Below are 18095 nucleotides of genomic sequence, written 5' to 3'. Positions count from 1 at the left end.
CACACAGTATGCGCACACATACACACACAGTATGCGCACACATACACACACAGTATGCGCACACACACACACAGTATGCGCACACACACACACACACACACACACAGTATGCGCACACACACACAGTATGCGCACACACACACAGTATGCGCACACACACAGTATGCGCACACACACAGTATGCGCACACACACACAGTATGCGCACACACACACAGTATGCGCACACACACACAGTATGCGCACACACACACAGTATGCGCACACACACACACAGTATGCGCACACACACACACAGTATGCGCACACACACAGTATGCGCACACACACAGTATGCGCACCACACACAGTATGCGCACACACACAGTATGCGCGCACACACACACACAGTATGCGCACACACACACACAGTATGCGCACACACACACACAGTATGCGCACACACACACACAGTATGCGCACACACACACACAGTATGCGCACACACACGCACACACACACAGTATGCGCACACACACACAGTATGCGCACACACACACAGTATGCGCACACACACACAGTATGCGCACACACACACACACACAGTATGCGCACACACCACACACAGTATGCGCACACACACACACAGTATGCGCACACACAGTATGCGCACACACACAGTATGCGCACACACACACACACACACAGTATGCGCACACACACACACACACAGTATGCGCACACACACACACACACACAGTATGCGCACACACACACACACACAGTATGCGCACACACACACACACCAGTATGCGCACACACACACACACACAGTATGCGCACACACACACACAGTATGCGCACACACACACAACACACACCAGTATGCGCACACACACACACACACAGTATGCGCACACACACACACACACACAGTATGCGCACACACACACACACACACAGTATGCGCACACACACACACACAGTATGCGCACACACACACACACACAGTATGCGCACACACACACACACACAGTATGCGCACACACACACAGTATGCGCACACACACACACAGTATGCGCACACACACACACAGTATGCGCACACACACACACACACACAGTATGCGCGCACACACACACACACACAGTATGCGCGCACACACACACACACACAGTATGCGCGCACACACACACACACACACACACAGTATGCGCGCACACACACACACACACACACACAGTATGCGCACACACACACACAGTATGCGTGCGCACACACACACACACACACACACAGTATGCGCACACACACACAGTATGCGCACACACACACAGTATGCGCACACACACACAGTATGCGCACACACAGTATGCGCACACACACACACAGTATGCGCACACACACACACACAGTATGCGCACACACACACAGTATGCGCACACACAGTATGCGCACACACACACACAGTATACACACACACACACACACAGTATGCACACACACACACACACACACAGTATGCGCACACACACACACAGTATGCGCACACACACACACAGTATGCGCACACATACACACAGTATGCGCACACACACACACACACAGTATGCGCACACACACACACACAGTATGCGCACACACACACACAGTATGCGTGCGCACACACACACACACAGTATGCGCACACACACAGTATGCGCACACACAGTATGCGCACACACAGTATGCGCACACACACACAGTATGCGCACACACACACACAGTATGCGCACACACACACACAGTATGCGCACACACACACACAGTATGCGCACACACACACAGTATGCGCACACACACACACAGTATGCGCACACACACACACAGTATGCGCACACACACACACAGTATGCGCACACACACACAGTATGCGCACACACACACAGTATGCGCACACACACACAGTATGCGCACACACACACAGTATGCGCACACCACACAGTATGCGCAACACACACAGTATGCGCACACACACAGTATGCGCACACACACAGTATGCGCACACACACACAGTATGCGCACACACACAGTATGCGCACCTACACACAGTATGCGCACACACACACAGTATGCGCACACACACACAGTATGCGCACACACACACAGTATGCGCACACACACACAGTATGCGCACACACACACAGTATGCGCACACACAAACAGTATGCGCACACACACAGTATGCGCACACACACAGTATGCGCACACACACACCAGTATGCGTACACACACACAGTATGCGCACACACACACAGTATGCGCACACACACACAGTATGCGCACACACACACAGTATGCACACACACACACACAGTATGCGCACACACACACACACAGTATGCGCACACACACAGTATGCGCACACACACAGTATGCGCGCACACACACAGTATGCGCGCACACACACAGTATGCGCACACACACACAGTATGCGCACACACACACACACACAGTATGCGCACACACACAGTATGCGCACACACACACACACACAGTATGCGCACACACACACACACACACAGTATGCGCACACACACACACACACATAGTATGCGCACACACACACACAGTATGCGCACACACACACACAGTATGCGCACACACACAGTATGCGCACACACACACAGTATGCGCACACACACACACAGTATGCGCACACACACACACACAGTATGCGCACACACACACACAGTATGCGCGCACACACACACAGTATGCGCACACACACACACAGTATGCGCACACACACACAGTATGCGCACACACACACAGTATGCGCGCGCACACACACAGTATGCGCGCGCGCACACACACAGTATGCGCGCGCACACACACACACAGTATGTGCGCGCGCACACACACTATGCGAGCGCGCACACACACACTATGCGCGCGCACACACACACACACTATGCGCGCACACACACACACACTATGCGCGCACACACACACACACACACACTATGCGCGCACACACACACTATGCGCGCACACACACACACACACACACACTATGCGCGCACACACACACACACACTATGCGCGCGCGCGCACACACACACACTATGCTCGCGCGCACACACACACACACACACTATGCGCACGCACACACACACTATGCACACGCACACACACTATGCGCGCGCACGCACACACACAGTATGCACACACACGCACACACACAGTATGCGCACGCACACACACAGTATGCACACGCACACAGTATGCACACACACACACACAGTATGCACACACACACACACAGTATGCACACACACACACACACACAGTATGCACACACACACACACACACACACAGTATGCACACACACACACACAGTATGCACACACACACACACAGTATGCACACACACACACACAGTATGCACACACACACACACAGTATGCACACACACACACACAGTATGCACACACACACACACACAGTATGCACACACACACACAGTATGCACACACACACACACACAGTATGCACACACACACACACACAGTATGCACACACACACACAGTATGCACACACACACACAGTATGCACACACACACACACACACACACACACACACACACACACACACACACTATGCACACACACACTATGCACACACACACTATGCACACACACACTATGCACACACACACACACACACACACAGTATGAGAGAAGACGCTTATCTTATCTCCCTAAACTCTCTTACTGTCAGTGATCAGCAGATCTTAATCTATGGAGGTCAAGAACAGTGCTGTCCACTCTAAAAACACCCACCAGCTAAGATTTCTCTCCCCCTCTCCCTCCCTCCCTCTCTCATACATAAACTAAAGTAATAACTATCTGTTCCTCCTCTACTGGTGACTACAGTAGAGCCTCAGTAGTACAGCACGAGGACACTCTTCTCCTTTGCTAAACGACTGTAGTAAACGTTTACCCCATCCCATAGTTTCAAAAGTAACTCAAATATTGGACAAGAGAACACTTTGTACAAGGATGTAGGAGCTGTGTGACACAAGACAGCAAACCTCACATATTACACAGACACACACATATTTATTTTCTAGTCACACATCAGCATAAGGCCGACCTCATTAGTACCAGGCAGAAAACAGTCCAATAGTTGAACTATTTTATTCTGCAACCATAAAAAAACATTAGACCAGAAACAGACTGTGGGACAGAGGTGGTGTCACTGACCCGTCACAAGAATCAACACACACAACTACCTGTACTTCTAAAACAGAGGGGTGGGTAGGTGCCTCTATGTGGAGGGACACACACAACCCGTGTCTATTTTGCATGTTAAATGGACACCATTTGGGAAAGTGTGAAGAAGGACATCAGTGTCTGTAAAATAACTGCAAATCATTTCCTGTGGTATTTCCTGTCCTTCCTCTAACTGTCAGGCCAGAGATCACAGAGCTCTCTCTCTCTCTCTCTCTCTCATTAAATACAAATGTTTCTTAGCAATCTACACACAATAATGAACGTAATGAAAAAGCGAAGACAGGTTTTTAGAAAAAAATACATGTCTTCTCACTGTCAACTGCGTTTATTTTCAGCAAGCTTAACATGTGTAAGTATTTGTAGGAACATAACAAGATTCAACAACTGAGACATAAACTGAACAAGTTCCGCAGCCATGTGACTAACAGAAATGGAATAATGTGTCCCTGAACAAAGGGGGGGTCAAAATCAAAAGTAACAGTCAATGCAGCTGGTGGCCACACCAGATACTAAGTACTGCAGTGCATCTCCTCCTCATGGACTGCACCAGACTGCACCAGATTTGCCAGCTCTTGCTGTGAGATGTTACCTCACTCTTCCACCCTCGCCCTTTGATCTAACAGGTCCCAGGCGTGCTCAATGGGATTGAGATCCGGACCCTTCGCTGGCCATTGCAGAACACTGACATTCCTGTCTTGCAGGAAATCACGCACACAACGAGCAGTATGGCTGGTGGCATTGTCATGCTGGAGGGTCATGTCAGGATGAGCCTGCAGGAAGGGTACCACATGAGGGAGGAGGATGTCTTCCCTGTAACGCACAGCGTTGAGATTGCCTGCAATGACAACAAGCTCAGTCCAATGATGCTGTGACACAGCACCCCAGACCATGACTCCACCAAACAAATCGATCACGCTCCAGAGTACAGGCCTCATTCCTTCGATGATAAACGTGAATCTGACCATCACCCCTGGTGAGACAAAACCGCGACTCGTCAGTGAAGAGCACTTTTTGCCAGTCCTGTCTGGTCCAGCGACAGGGGTTTGTGCCCATAGGCGACGTTGTTGCCGGTGATGTCTGGTGAGGACCTGCCTATAACTGACAGGCTGGGTAGCCTGAGTGGCAGGGTAGCCTAGTGGTTAGAGAGTTGGACTAGTAACCGGAAGGTTGCAAGTTCAAACCCCCGAGCTGACAAGGTACAAATCTGTCGTTCTGCCCCTGAACAGGCAGTTAACCCACTGTTCCTAGGCCGTCATTGAAAATAAGAATTTGTTCTTAACTGACTTGCCTAGTTAAATAAAGGTAAAATAATTTTTTGTTTTTTTTAAAAGTCTGATGTGCGTTCCTGGTGTAACTCAGGCTGTTGTTGTTGCCATCCTGTACCTGTCCCGCAGGTGTGATGTTCGGATGTACCCATCCTGTGCAGGTGTTGTTACACGTGGTCTGCCACTGCGAGGACGATCAGCTGTCCGTCCTGTCTCCCTGTAGCGCTGTCTTTGGCGTCTCACAGTACGGACTAGAGGTCGACCGATTAATCGGAATGGCTGATTAATTAGGGACGATTTCAAGTTTTCATAACAATCGGAAATCTGTCAGTTAAGAACACATTCTTATTTTCAATGACAGCCTAGGAACAGTACCACCAACTGCCGTGTTCCGGGGCAAAACAACAGATTTTCACCATGTCAGCTCGGGGGATCTATTCTTGCAACCTTACAGTTAACTCGTCCAACGCTCTAACCATCTGCCTCTCATTGCACTCCACGAGGAACCTGCCTGTTACGCGAATGCAGTAGAAGCCAAGGTAAGTTGCTAGCTAGCATTAAACTTATCTTATAAAAAACAAACAATCAATCATAATCACTAGTTATAACTACACATGGTTGATGATATTACTAGTTTATCTAGCGTGTCCTGCGTTGCATATAATCGATGCAACGCTGGGGGATGATTTAACAAAAGCGCATTTGCGAAAAAAGCACAATCGTTGGACGACTGTACCTAACCATAAACACCAATGCCTTTCTTTAAATCAATACACAGAAGTATATATTTTTAAACCTGCATATTTAGCTAAAAGAAATCCAGGTTAGCAGGAAATATTAACCAGGTGAAATTGTGACATTTCTCTTGCGTTCATTGCACGCAGAGTCAGGGTATATGCAACAGTTTGGGCAGCCTGGCTCATTGCAAACTAATTTGCCAGAATGTAACAAGAATATTTAGACTTAGGGATGCCACCCGTTAGATAAAATACCGAACGGTTCCGTATTTCACTGAAATAATAAAAACGTTTTGTTTTCGAAATGATAGTTTCCGGATTCGACCATATTAATGACTAAAGGCTCATATTTCTGTGTGTTATTATGTTATAATTAAGTCACTGATTTGATAGAGAAGTCTGACTGAGCGATGGTAGGCAGCAGCAGGCTCGTAAGCATTCATTCAAACAGCACTTTCGTGCGTTTTGCCAGCAGCTCTTCGTGAGCACAGCGCTGTTTATGACTTCAAGCCTATCAGCCTAATGGCTGGTGTAACCGATGTGAAATGGCTAGCTAGTTAGCTGGGTGTGCGCTAATACTGTTTCAAACGTCACTCGCTCTGAGACTTGGAGTAGATATTCCCCTTGCACTGCTTTTGAGGAGCTATGGGTAACGCTGCTTCGAGGGTGGCTGTTGTCGATGTGTTCCTGGTTCAAGCCCAGGTAGGGGCGAGGAGAGGGACGGAAGCTATACTGTTACACTGGCAATACTAAAGTGCCTATAAGAACATCCAATAGTCAAAGGTTAATGAAATACAAATCGGATAGAGAGAAATAGTCCTAAAAATACTATATTAACTACAACCTAAAATCTCTTACCTTGGAATATTGAAGTCTCATGTTAAAAGGAACCACCAACTTTCATATGTTCTCATGTTCTGAGCAAGGAACTCAAACGTTAGCTTTTTTACATGGCACATATTGCACTTTTACTTCTCCAACACTTTGTTTTTGCATTATTTAAACGTTTCATTATTTATTTGAGGCTAAATAGATTTTTATTGATGTATTATATTAAGTTAAAATAAGTGTTATTTTAGTATTGTTGTAATTGTCATTATTACAATAAATAAATAAATAAATAAAATTGGCCGATTAATCGGTATCGGCTTTTTTGGTCCTCCAATAATCGGTATCGGCTTTTTTGGTCCTCCAATAATCGGTATCGGCGTTGAAAAATCATACTCGGTCGACCTCTAGGACGGACATTGCAATTTACTGCCCTAGCCACATCTGCAGTCCTCACGCTTCCTTGCAGCATGCCTAAGGCACATTCACGCAGATGAGCGTGAGTCAGTAGAAAGGCCTCTTTAGTGTCCTAAGTTTTCAGAACTGTGACCTTAAGTACCTACCGTCTGTAAGCTGTTAGTGTCTTAACGACCGTTCTACAGGTGCAAGTTCATTAATTGTTTATGGTTCATTGAACTAGCATGGGAAACAGTGTTCAAACCCTTTACAATGAAGATCTGTGAAGTGATTTGTTTTTTTACTAATTATCTTTGAAAGACAAGGTCCTGAAAAATGGACTTTTCTTTTTTTAGCTGTGTTAAAATATATATATATATAAATATATATATATAAATATATATATATATACATATATACAGATACACATACACATACAGCCTGTAATTTTCATCATAGGTACACTTCAACTATGACAGACAAAATTAAAGAAAAAAAAACTGAAAATCACATTGTAGGATTTTTAATTAAATTTATTTGCTAATTATGGTGGAAAATAAGTATTTGGTCAATAACAAAAGTTTCTCAATACTTTGTTATATACCCTTTGTTGGCAATGGCAGAGGTCAAACGTTTTCTGTAAGTCTTCACAAGGTTTTCACACACTGTTGCTGGTATTTTGGCCCATTCCTCCATGCAGATCTCCTCTAGAGCAGTGATGTTTTGGGGCTGTTGCTGGGCAACACGGACTTTCAACTCCCTCCAAAGATTTTCTATGGGGTTGATATCTGGAGACTGGCTAGGCCACTCCAGGACCTTGAAATGCTTCTTACAAAGACACTCCTTCGTTGCCCGGGCGGAAAGACCCAGCCACGTTTCATCTTCAATGCCCTTGCTGATGGAAGGAGGTTTTCACTCAAAATCTCACGATACATGGCCCCATTCATTCTTTCCTTTACACGGATCAGTCGTCCTGGTCCCTTTGCAGAAAAACAGCCCCAAAGCATGATGTTTCCAACCCCATGCTTCACAGTAGGTATGGTGTTCTTTGGATGCAACTCAGCATTCTTTGTCCTCCAAACACAATGAGTTGAGTTTTTACCAAAAAGTTATATTTTGGTTTCATCTGACCATATGACATTCTCCCAATCTTCTTCTGGATCATCCAAATGCTCTCTAGCAAACTTCAGACACGTCTGGCACTGCAGTATTTGAGTCCCTGGCGACGTAGTGTGTTACTGATGGTAGGCTTTGTTACTTTGGTCCCAGCTCTCTGCAGGTCATTCACTAGGTCCCCCCGTGTGTTTCTGGGATTTTTGCTCACCGTTCTTGTGATCATTTTGACCCCACGGGGTGAGATCTTGCGTGGAGCCCCAGATCGAGGGAGATTATCAGTGGTCTTATATGTCTTCCATTTCCTAATATTTGCTCCCACAGTTGATTTCTTCAAACCAAGCTGCTTACCTATTGCAGATTCAGTCTTCCCAGTCTGGTGCAGGTCTACAACTTTGCTTCTGATGTCCTTTGACAGCTCTTTGGTCTTGGCCATAGTGGAGTTTGGAGTGTGACTGTGAGGTTGTGGACAGGTGTCTTTTATACTGATAACAAGTTCAAACAGGTGCCATTAATACAGGTAACAAGTGAAGGACAGAGGAGCCTCTTAAAGAAGAAGTTACAAGTCTGTGAGAGCCAGAAATCTGGCTTGTTTGTAGGTGACCAAATACTTATTTTCCACCATAATTTGCAAATTAATTAATTAAAAATCCTACAATGTGATTTTCTGGATTTTTTTTCTCATTTTGTCTGTCATAGTTGAAGTGTACCTATGATTAACATTTACAGGCCTCTCTCATCTTTTTAAGTGGGAGAACTTGCACAATTGGTGGCTGACTAAATACTTTTTTGCACCATTGTGTGTGTGTGTGTGTGTGTGTGTGTGTGTGTGTGTGTGTGTGTGCGTGTGCGTGTGCGTGTGCGTGTGCGTGTGCGTGTGTGCGTGTGCGTGTGTGCGTGTGTGTATATATATATAAACTTTATTTACATAAGTATTCAGACCCTTTGCATTGAGACTAGAAATGTAGTTTAGGGGCATCTTGTTTCCATTGATCATCCTTGCGATGCTTCTACAACTTGATTGGAGTCCAGGCACACACCTATCTATATAAGGTCCCACAGTTTCCAGTGCATGTCAGAGCAAAAACTAAGCAATGAGGTCGAAGTAATTTTCCGTAGAGCTCCGAGACAGGATCGTGCCGATCGTGGCTACTTTGAAGAATCTAAAATAATATATTTTGATTTTTTTTACACTTTTTTGGTTACTACATGATTCCATATGTGTTATTTCATAGTTTGGACATCTTCACTATAATTCTACAATGTAGAAAATAGTAAAAAATAAAGAAAAACCCTTGAATGAGTAGGTGTGTCCAACTTCTGACTGGTACTGCATACTATCTGTTCATCTTCTGTCTATTTCTGCCATCTTCCCCTTTCACTCCTTCACGCATGAATGACTTAGTTTCTCTTGTCTTCTCTTTCTAAGCATATACTGTACATTCATCTTTCCAGAATGTCCATCTATCACTGTGTCCATCTTGTAACGGGGTGGAGGTGCCTCTATTAGATGTAATATGGTAGTCATGAGACTGAACTGTGAGGTTGCTATCGGTCTATTTGAACTAATTGGTTATTTCTGTTCATTTATTGCTGGTGTTAATTGATTGCAGGTGTGATTGTGACCATCGCCTCTTAAAATGTCTGCATTTCTGAGAGCCAAGAGGAAGGGAAAGGACAGAACTGCTGCTGTCTCCAAGTCCCACACCAAACTTGATATTTGCTGTGCCTGAGCTACACTACTTAAACTGCATGTACTGGAGACACTGAAACTGTAAACCTTTTTGATTGCCACTCTGAGTCTGCTGGCCCCTACAGCTTATTTGAACCTTTTTGTAATAAACTGCATTTTTGATGATCCTGTGTTGTGTGTATTCCATAGTGGTACCCAGTTCAGGTCTCTATTGACCCTGCCCTACAACCTGTGGAGGCTAAACCATCTCTCTCTCCAGGCTGGTTATAACCATGTTTCTATACTGCAGCAACAACGAGGCATTATGTTACCTGGGCAACAGAAAACAAAAACAGACACACAGAGTAGAGGGGCCAGGGGGATTCATATGGACAGGACAGAGCTGTGATTTTAGACACCGATTAAGAGAGTTACCTGACACATCTTTGACATTCTTTAAGGGAAGTAAGAGATTGTGTGGGTGTCAAGCTTCACATCCCCTTTCAAGTACACATAAAAACACACAATGCCAGAGTTAAACTCAGTTCTTTATAAGCTGCCCTCTCAGAAATGGCTGTGAGCTACTGTTGAGTCTCCCCGCCTTATCTCAAAATGAGCTACTGTTGAGTCTCCCCGCCTCATCTCAAAATGAGCTACTGTTGAGTCTCCCCGCCTTATCTCAAAATGAGCTACTGTTGAGTCTCCCCACCTTATCTCAAAATGAGCTACTGCTTTATCCTCAACTACCTTCTCTTTCGCTCATACTCTTTTTCTCTGCATTGTAACACCTCTGTTTCACACCACAGGTTGCCCGTTTAGCAGACTAAATAAAAGAAACGCCTGACTCCTCACACACATCTCCAGTCACTCATCTCGGGGCCTCACAGACAGACAGAGGTGTAAACATGCTGACTCAGCCAACGACCTCAGAGCCACTGAGATCAAACCACACACATACACAATATCTAGGCTATTTCTGTCTCATACTAGCTCCCCTTCACTCTCCTCCATCCTCTCTGTCTCATGAAAAGAGATAAACATACAAAATGGTACTACAGATATAGGGTCATCTTCCAAAAGGTCACCATCCCAATATGGTCAAATCAGACAAGACACGCTATAAGAGACGTGAAACGGGAAGCTTTAAAAAAAAAATGTTTTATCTCTGACCCATTGTGATTACTGAGTATGGTGGGGTACTTTGTTAGTCAGCAGCCACTAGCTGTGACATCAGTGCCAGTCAGCCAAAATAATTTAGATTTATACAAAAACACACACATATATACGACGACAAGCTCAGCACTGGGATTAAAAGACTGTGTAAGGAAAGTACACAACACAGTCTGGACAGAGCTTTTCCAAGTCCAGGGAGGGATGGGGAGCAGCCAGGTCAATCCAGATGCAAGGAGATATTCAATAATGAAGAAAAAAAAAATCTGCGATAGTTACATATATCGTATGGTTTTGACAATATCGCAATATATTTTTGCACTAGTTGGCTGTACCTCCAAAATATCTTGTTCTCCATCTTCTTTTTAAATATGTAGACAATTTGTTTTCAGCACTTCTATTTCCATGTCTGGCTCTCAAGGCTCTCTCTTGTCCCTCTGCAGCAGACCTATGGTGAACAATATATTGGAACATCGAATTGCAATAAAATCACAGTATCTGTATTTATTATGGATCCCCATTAGCTGCTGCCAAGGCATCTGACCAAGGCACCTGACCACACGATTGAACAGTAGTCCTGTTGCGACAAAACTAGGGCCTGTAGGACCTGTCTTGTTGATAGTGCTGTTAAGAAGGTAGAAACTAGGGCCTGTAGGACCTGCCTTGTTGATAGTGCTGTTAAGTTGGTAGAAACTAGGGCCTGTAGGACCTGCCTTGTTAATAGTGCTGTTAAGAAGGTAGAGCAATGCTTTATTATGGACAGACTTCTCCCCATCTTAGCTACTGCTGTATCAATATGTTTTGACCATGACAGTTTACAATCCAGGGTTACTCCAAGCAGTTTAGTCACCTCAACTTGCTCAATTTCCACATTATTCATTGCACAATTTAGTTGAGGTTTAGGGTTTGGTGAATGATTTGTTCCAAATACAATGCTTTTAGTTTTGAAAATATTTAGGACTAATGTATTCCTTGCCACCCTTTCTGAAACTAACTGCAACTCTTTGTAAAGTGTTGCAGTTATTTTAGTCACTGTAGTAGCTGACGTGTATAGTGTTGAGTCAGTCACATACATAGACACTTTACTTTACTTAAAGCCAGTGGCATGTCGTTAGTAAAGATTGAAAAAAGTAAGGAGCCTATACAGCTGCCCTGGGGACTTCCTGATTGTACTTGGATTAGGCTTCCATTAAAGAACACCCTCTGTTAGACAGGTAAACTCTTTATCCACAATATAGCAATAGGTGTAAAGCCATAACATAACACGTGTCCAGCAGCAGACCATGATCGATAATGTCAAAAGCCGCACTGAAGTCTAACAGCCCCCCTCCCAATCTTTTTATAATCAATGTCTCAGCCAATTAGCAGTCATTTGAGTAAATGCTGTGCTTGTTGAAAGTGTGTTGTCAATATATTTACGGTGAAATAGATTTTTTAATTTAACTTGTTAAGAACAAATTCTTATTTGCTTCCTGCAACACAAACTCAAAAGTTCTGGGACACTGTAAAGTCCATGGAGAATAAGAACACCTCCTCCCAGCGGCCCACTGCACTGAGGATAGGAAACTCTGTCACCACCGATAAATCCACTATAATTGAACATTTCAATAAGCATTTTTCTACGGCTGGCCATGCTTTCCACCTGGCTACCCCTACCCCAGTCAACAGCACTGTACCCCCCACAGCAACTCGCCCAAGCGTTCCCCATTTCTCCTTCTCCCAAATCCAGTCAGCTGATGTTCTGAAAGAGTTGAAAAATCTGGACCCCTAAATATCAGCCGGGCTAGACAATCTGGACCCTTTCTTTCTAATATGATCTGCCAAAATTGTTGCAACCCCTATTACTAGCCTGTTCAACCTCTCTTTCATGTTGTCTGAGATTCCCAAAGATTGGAAAGCAGCTGCGGTCATCCCCCTCTTCAAAGGGGGGGACACTCTTGACCCAAACTGCTACAGACCTATATCTATCCTACCCTGCCTCTCTAAGGTCTTCGAAAGCCAAGTCAACAAACAAATTACCGACCATTTCGAATCCCACCGCACCTTCTCCGCTATGCAATCTGGTTTCAGAGCTGGTCATGGGTGCACCTCAGCCACGCTCAAGGTCCTAACCGATTTCTTAACCGCCATCGATAAGAAACAATACTGTGCAGCCGTATTCATTGACCTGGCCAAGGCTTTCGACTCTGTCAATCACCACATCCTCATCGGCAGACTCGATAGCCTTGGTTTCTCAAATGATTGCCTCGCCTGGTTCACCAACTACTTCTCTGATAGAGTTCAGTGTGTCAAATTGGAGGGCCTGTTGTCCGGACCTCTGGTAGTCTCTATGGGTGTGCCACAGGGTTAAATTCTGAGCCAACTCTCTTTTCTGTATACATCAATGATGTCACTCTTGCTGCTGGTGAGACTCTGATCGACCTCTATGCAGACGACACCCTTCTGTATACTTTCGGCCCTTCTTTGGACACTGTGTTAACTAACCTCCAGACGAGCTTCAATGCCATACAGCTCTCCTTCTGTTGCCTCCAATTGCTCTTAAATACAAGTAAAACTAAATGCATGCTCTTCAACCGATCGCTGCCTGCACCTGCCCGCCCGTCCAGCATCACTATTTTTTTTACACCTTTATTTAATCTTTATTTAACTAGGTAAGTCAGTTAAGAACACATTCTTATTTTCAATGACGGCCTAGGAACAGTGGGTTAACTGCCTCATTCAGGGGCAGAACGGCAGATTTTCACCTCGTCAGCTCGGGGGATCCAATCTTGCAACCTTACAGTTAACTAGTCCAACGCTATAACCACCTGCCTCTCGTTGCACTCTACAAGGAGACTGCCTGTTACGCGAAAGCAGTAAGCCAAGGAAAGTTGCTAGCTAGCATTAAACGTATCTTATAAAAAACAATCAATCATAATCACTATTTAACTACACATGGTTGATGATATTACTAGTTTATCTAGCGTGTCCTGCGTTGCATATAATCTGACTGAGCATACAAGCATACAAGTATCTGATTGAGCGGTGGTAGGCAGAAGCAGGCTCGTAAGCATTAATTCAAACAGCACTTTCGTGCATTTTGCCAGCAGCTCTTCGTTGTGCGTCAAGCAATTGCTCTGTTTATGACTTCAAGCCTATCAACTCCCGAGATGAGGCTGGTGAAACCGATTTGAAATGGCTAGCTAGTTAGCGGGGTGCGCGCTAATAGCGTTTCAAACGTCACTCGCTCCGAGACTTGGAGTGGTTGTTGGCTGGCCCTCGCTTCATACTCGTCGCCAAACCCACTGGCTCCAGGTCATCTACAAGACCCTGCTAGGTAAAGTCCCCCCTTAGCTCGCTGGTCACCATAGCAGCACCCACCTGTAGCAATCGCTCCAGCAGGTATATCTCTCTGGTCACCCCCAAAACCAATTGTTCCTTTAGCCGCCTCTCCTTCCAGTTCTCTGCTGCCAATGACTGGAACGAACTACAAAAATCTCTGAAACTGGAAACACTTATCTCCCTCACTAGCTATAAGCACCAGCTGTCAGAGCAGCTCACAGATTACTGCACCTGTACATAGCCCATCTATAATTTAGCCCAAACAACTACCTCTTCCCCTACTGTATTTATTTGTTTAGCTCCTTTGCACCCCACTATTTATATTTCTACATTGCACATTCTTCCACTGCAAATCTGTTTTACTTGCTATATTGTATTTACTTCGCTACCATGCCTTTACCTCCCTTATCTTACCTAATCTGCTAACATCCTATATAGACTTATTTTTTTACTGTATGTTTGTTTTACTCCATGTGTAACTCTGTTGTTGTATGTGTCGAACTGCTTTGCTTTATCTTGGCTAGGTCACAATTGTAAATGAGAACATGTTCTCAACTTGCCTACCTGGTTAAATAAAGGTGAAATAAATAAATATTTTTTATTTTACCTTTAGTTCCCAAGATGGCGTAGCAGTAGGTCGTCCTGTCCTGTCGTGTCCCTGTATATATCGTTTATTTTTCGTTTTTTACATATTTTCTCCACATATCTCTTTGTAAACATTTTGCTAAACCCTAAGCTTCCAAATACTCTCCTGCAACCCGACTCACCAAATGTAGCTATTTTTCCTAAAGTATTTATATTTACTTCGGGACCCCTCAACTGAAGCTAGCCAGCTAACCAGCGGGTATGCTAGCGGTCTCCAGCTAACCGGTCATCAGCTAACCTGTAGTTCGGAAAGCTCTCGCCTGTTCGTACAACGCGACTTTAACCAGAGCACAACGAACCTATTTATTTTTCATCCCCGGATTCCCACCGCAAACGGAACATCTTTCAGCTGGATTTTTCAGCAACTAGCTATCTAGCTAAACCGCAACCTCGGATTACTCCTGGCTAGCGTTTCCACCCACTTAGCTTGAAGCTAGCCCGGCCGTAGCACCTGTGCTACCACCGTAGCATACTCCTGAGCTACAATACCCGGGCCCACGACCGACCTACCGATGTCATCGCATGAAGAGGAATAAACAGACTCACCCCATCGCGACGTCCCCCAAAGGCTAACTCTCTAGCCCTCGCTATCTCCCTGCTTGCTAATTCGGCCTGCTAACTGCTAGCTTGTCCAGCTCCGGCCCGCTAACTGCTACCTTGTCTAGCCCGGGCCTACAAACTGTTAGCTTGTTAGCACAGGCCTGCTAACCGCCTGAATCGCCGCGTCTCAAACGCTCACCGGACCCATATTTACTTTCTATCTCTTTTGACTTTTAATTTGTTTATACCTTCCGGAAACCTGCCTCACCCAATGTGATACGGAATCGCTATTATTTTTTATTTATTTTTAGAACACACTCAAGAACCTCCAGAAGCTAACCAGCTAACTAGCTACAAGCTATTTAGTCATTGTTAGTTTTTTTTTTACCTGGATAACACTCGCCAGGCCAGCTTCCCTGCCCCATCCACCGCTGCCCCCTGGACACTGATCTCTTGGCTACATAGCTGATGCACGCTGGACTGTCCATTAATCACGGTACTCCATTCTGCTTGTTTGTTCTATCTGTTGGCCCCGTTGCCTAGTCTACGCCATTTTACCTGCTGTTGTTGTGCTAGCTGATTAGCTGTTGTCTCACCTACTGTTTTAGCTAGCTTTCCCAATTCAACACCTGTGATTACTGTATGCCTCGCTGTATGTCTCTCTCAAATGTCAATATGCCTTGTATACTGTTGTTCAGGTTAGTTATCATTGTTTTAGTTCACAATGGAGCCCCTAGTTCCACTCTTCACGCCCCTGATAACTCCTTTGTCCCACCTCCCACACATGCGGTGACCTCACCCATTACTACCAGCATGTCCAGAGATACAACCTCCCTCATCATCACCAAGTGCCTGGGCTTACCTCCGCTGTACCCGCACCCCACCATACCCGTCTGCGCATTATGCCCTGAATATATTCTACCATGCCCAGAAACCTGCTCCTCTTATTCTCTGTCCCCAACGCTCTAGGCGACCAGTTTTGATAGCCTTTAGCCGCACCCTCATACTACTCCTTCTCTGTTCCGCGGGTGATGTGGAGGTAAACCCAGGCCCTGCATGTCCCCAGGCACCCTCATTTGTTGACTTCTGTGATCGAAAAAGCCTTGGTTTCATGCATGTCAACATCAGAAGCCTCCTCCCTAAGTTTGTTTTACTCACTGCTTTAGCACACTCTGCTAACCCTGATGTCCTTGCTGTGTCTGAATCCTGGCTCAGGAAGGCCACCAAAAATTCAGAGATTTCCATACCCAACTATAACATCTTCCGTCAAGATAGAACTGCCAAAGGGGGCGGAGTTGCAGTTTACTGCAGAGATAGCCTGCAAAGTAATGTCATACTTTCCAGGTCCATACCCAAACAGTTCGAACTACTAATTTTGAAAATTACTCTCTCCAGAAATATGTCTCTCACGGTTGCCGCCTGCTACCGACCCCCCTCAGCTCCCAGCTGTGCCCTGGACACAATTTGTGAATTGATCGCCCCCCATCTAGCTTCAGAGTTTGTTCTGTTAGGTGACCTAAACTGGGATATGCTTAACACCTCGCCAGTCCTACAATCTAAGCTAGATGCCCTCAATCTCACACAAATCATCAAGGAACCCACCAGGTACAACCCTAACTCTGTAAACAAGGGCACCCTCATAGACGTCATCCTGACCAACTGGCCCTCCAAATACACCTCCGCTGTCTTCAACCAGGATCTCAGCGATCACTGCCTCATTGCCTGTATCCGCTACGGAGCCGCAGTCAAACGACCACCCCTCATCACTGTCAAACGCTCCCTAAAACACTTCTGTGAGCAGGCCTTTCTAATCGACCTGGCCCGGGTATCCTGGAAGGACATTGACCTCATCCCGTCAGTTGGGGATGCCTGGTCATTCTTTAAAAGTAACTTCCTCACCATTTTAGATAAGCATGCTCCGTTCAAAAAATGCAGAACTAAGAACAGATACAGCCCTTGGTTCACCCCAGACCTGACTGCCCTCGACCAGCACAAAAACATCCTGTGGCGGACTGCAATAGCATCGAATAGTCCCCGTGATATGCAACTGTTCAGGGAAGTCCGGAACCAATACACGCAGTCAGTCAGGAAAGCTAAGGCCAGCTTCTTCAGGCAGAAGTTTGCATCCTGTAGCTCCAACTCCAAAAAG

At 45.4% G+C, this 18095-nt stretch overlaps 1 protein-coding gene across 1 annotated transcript in view; it reads right to left on the bottom strand.

Annotated features, from left to right (window-relative positions):
- Positions 1-18095, bottom strand: part of LOC109879392 (arf-GAP with Rho-GAP domain, ANK repeat and PH domain-containing protein 1) — a 123390-nt gene that overhangs the window by 89179 nt on the left and 16116 nt on the right. The gene's annotated exons all lie outside the window — the stretch shown is intronic.

Source organism: Oncorhynchus kisutch, linkage group LG15 (genome assembly GCF_002021735.2).
Source record: "Oncorhynchus kisutch isolate 150728-3 linkage group LG15, Okis_V2, whole genome shotgun sequence".
Taxonomy (NCBI): domain Eukaryota; kingdom Metazoa; phylum Chordata; class Actinopteri; order Salmoniformes; family Salmonidae; genus Oncorhynchus; species Oncorhynchus kisutch.
The sequence above is the reverse complement of the archived record's forward strand: the minus strand, read 5'-3'. Positions and strand labels throughout refer to the sequence as shown.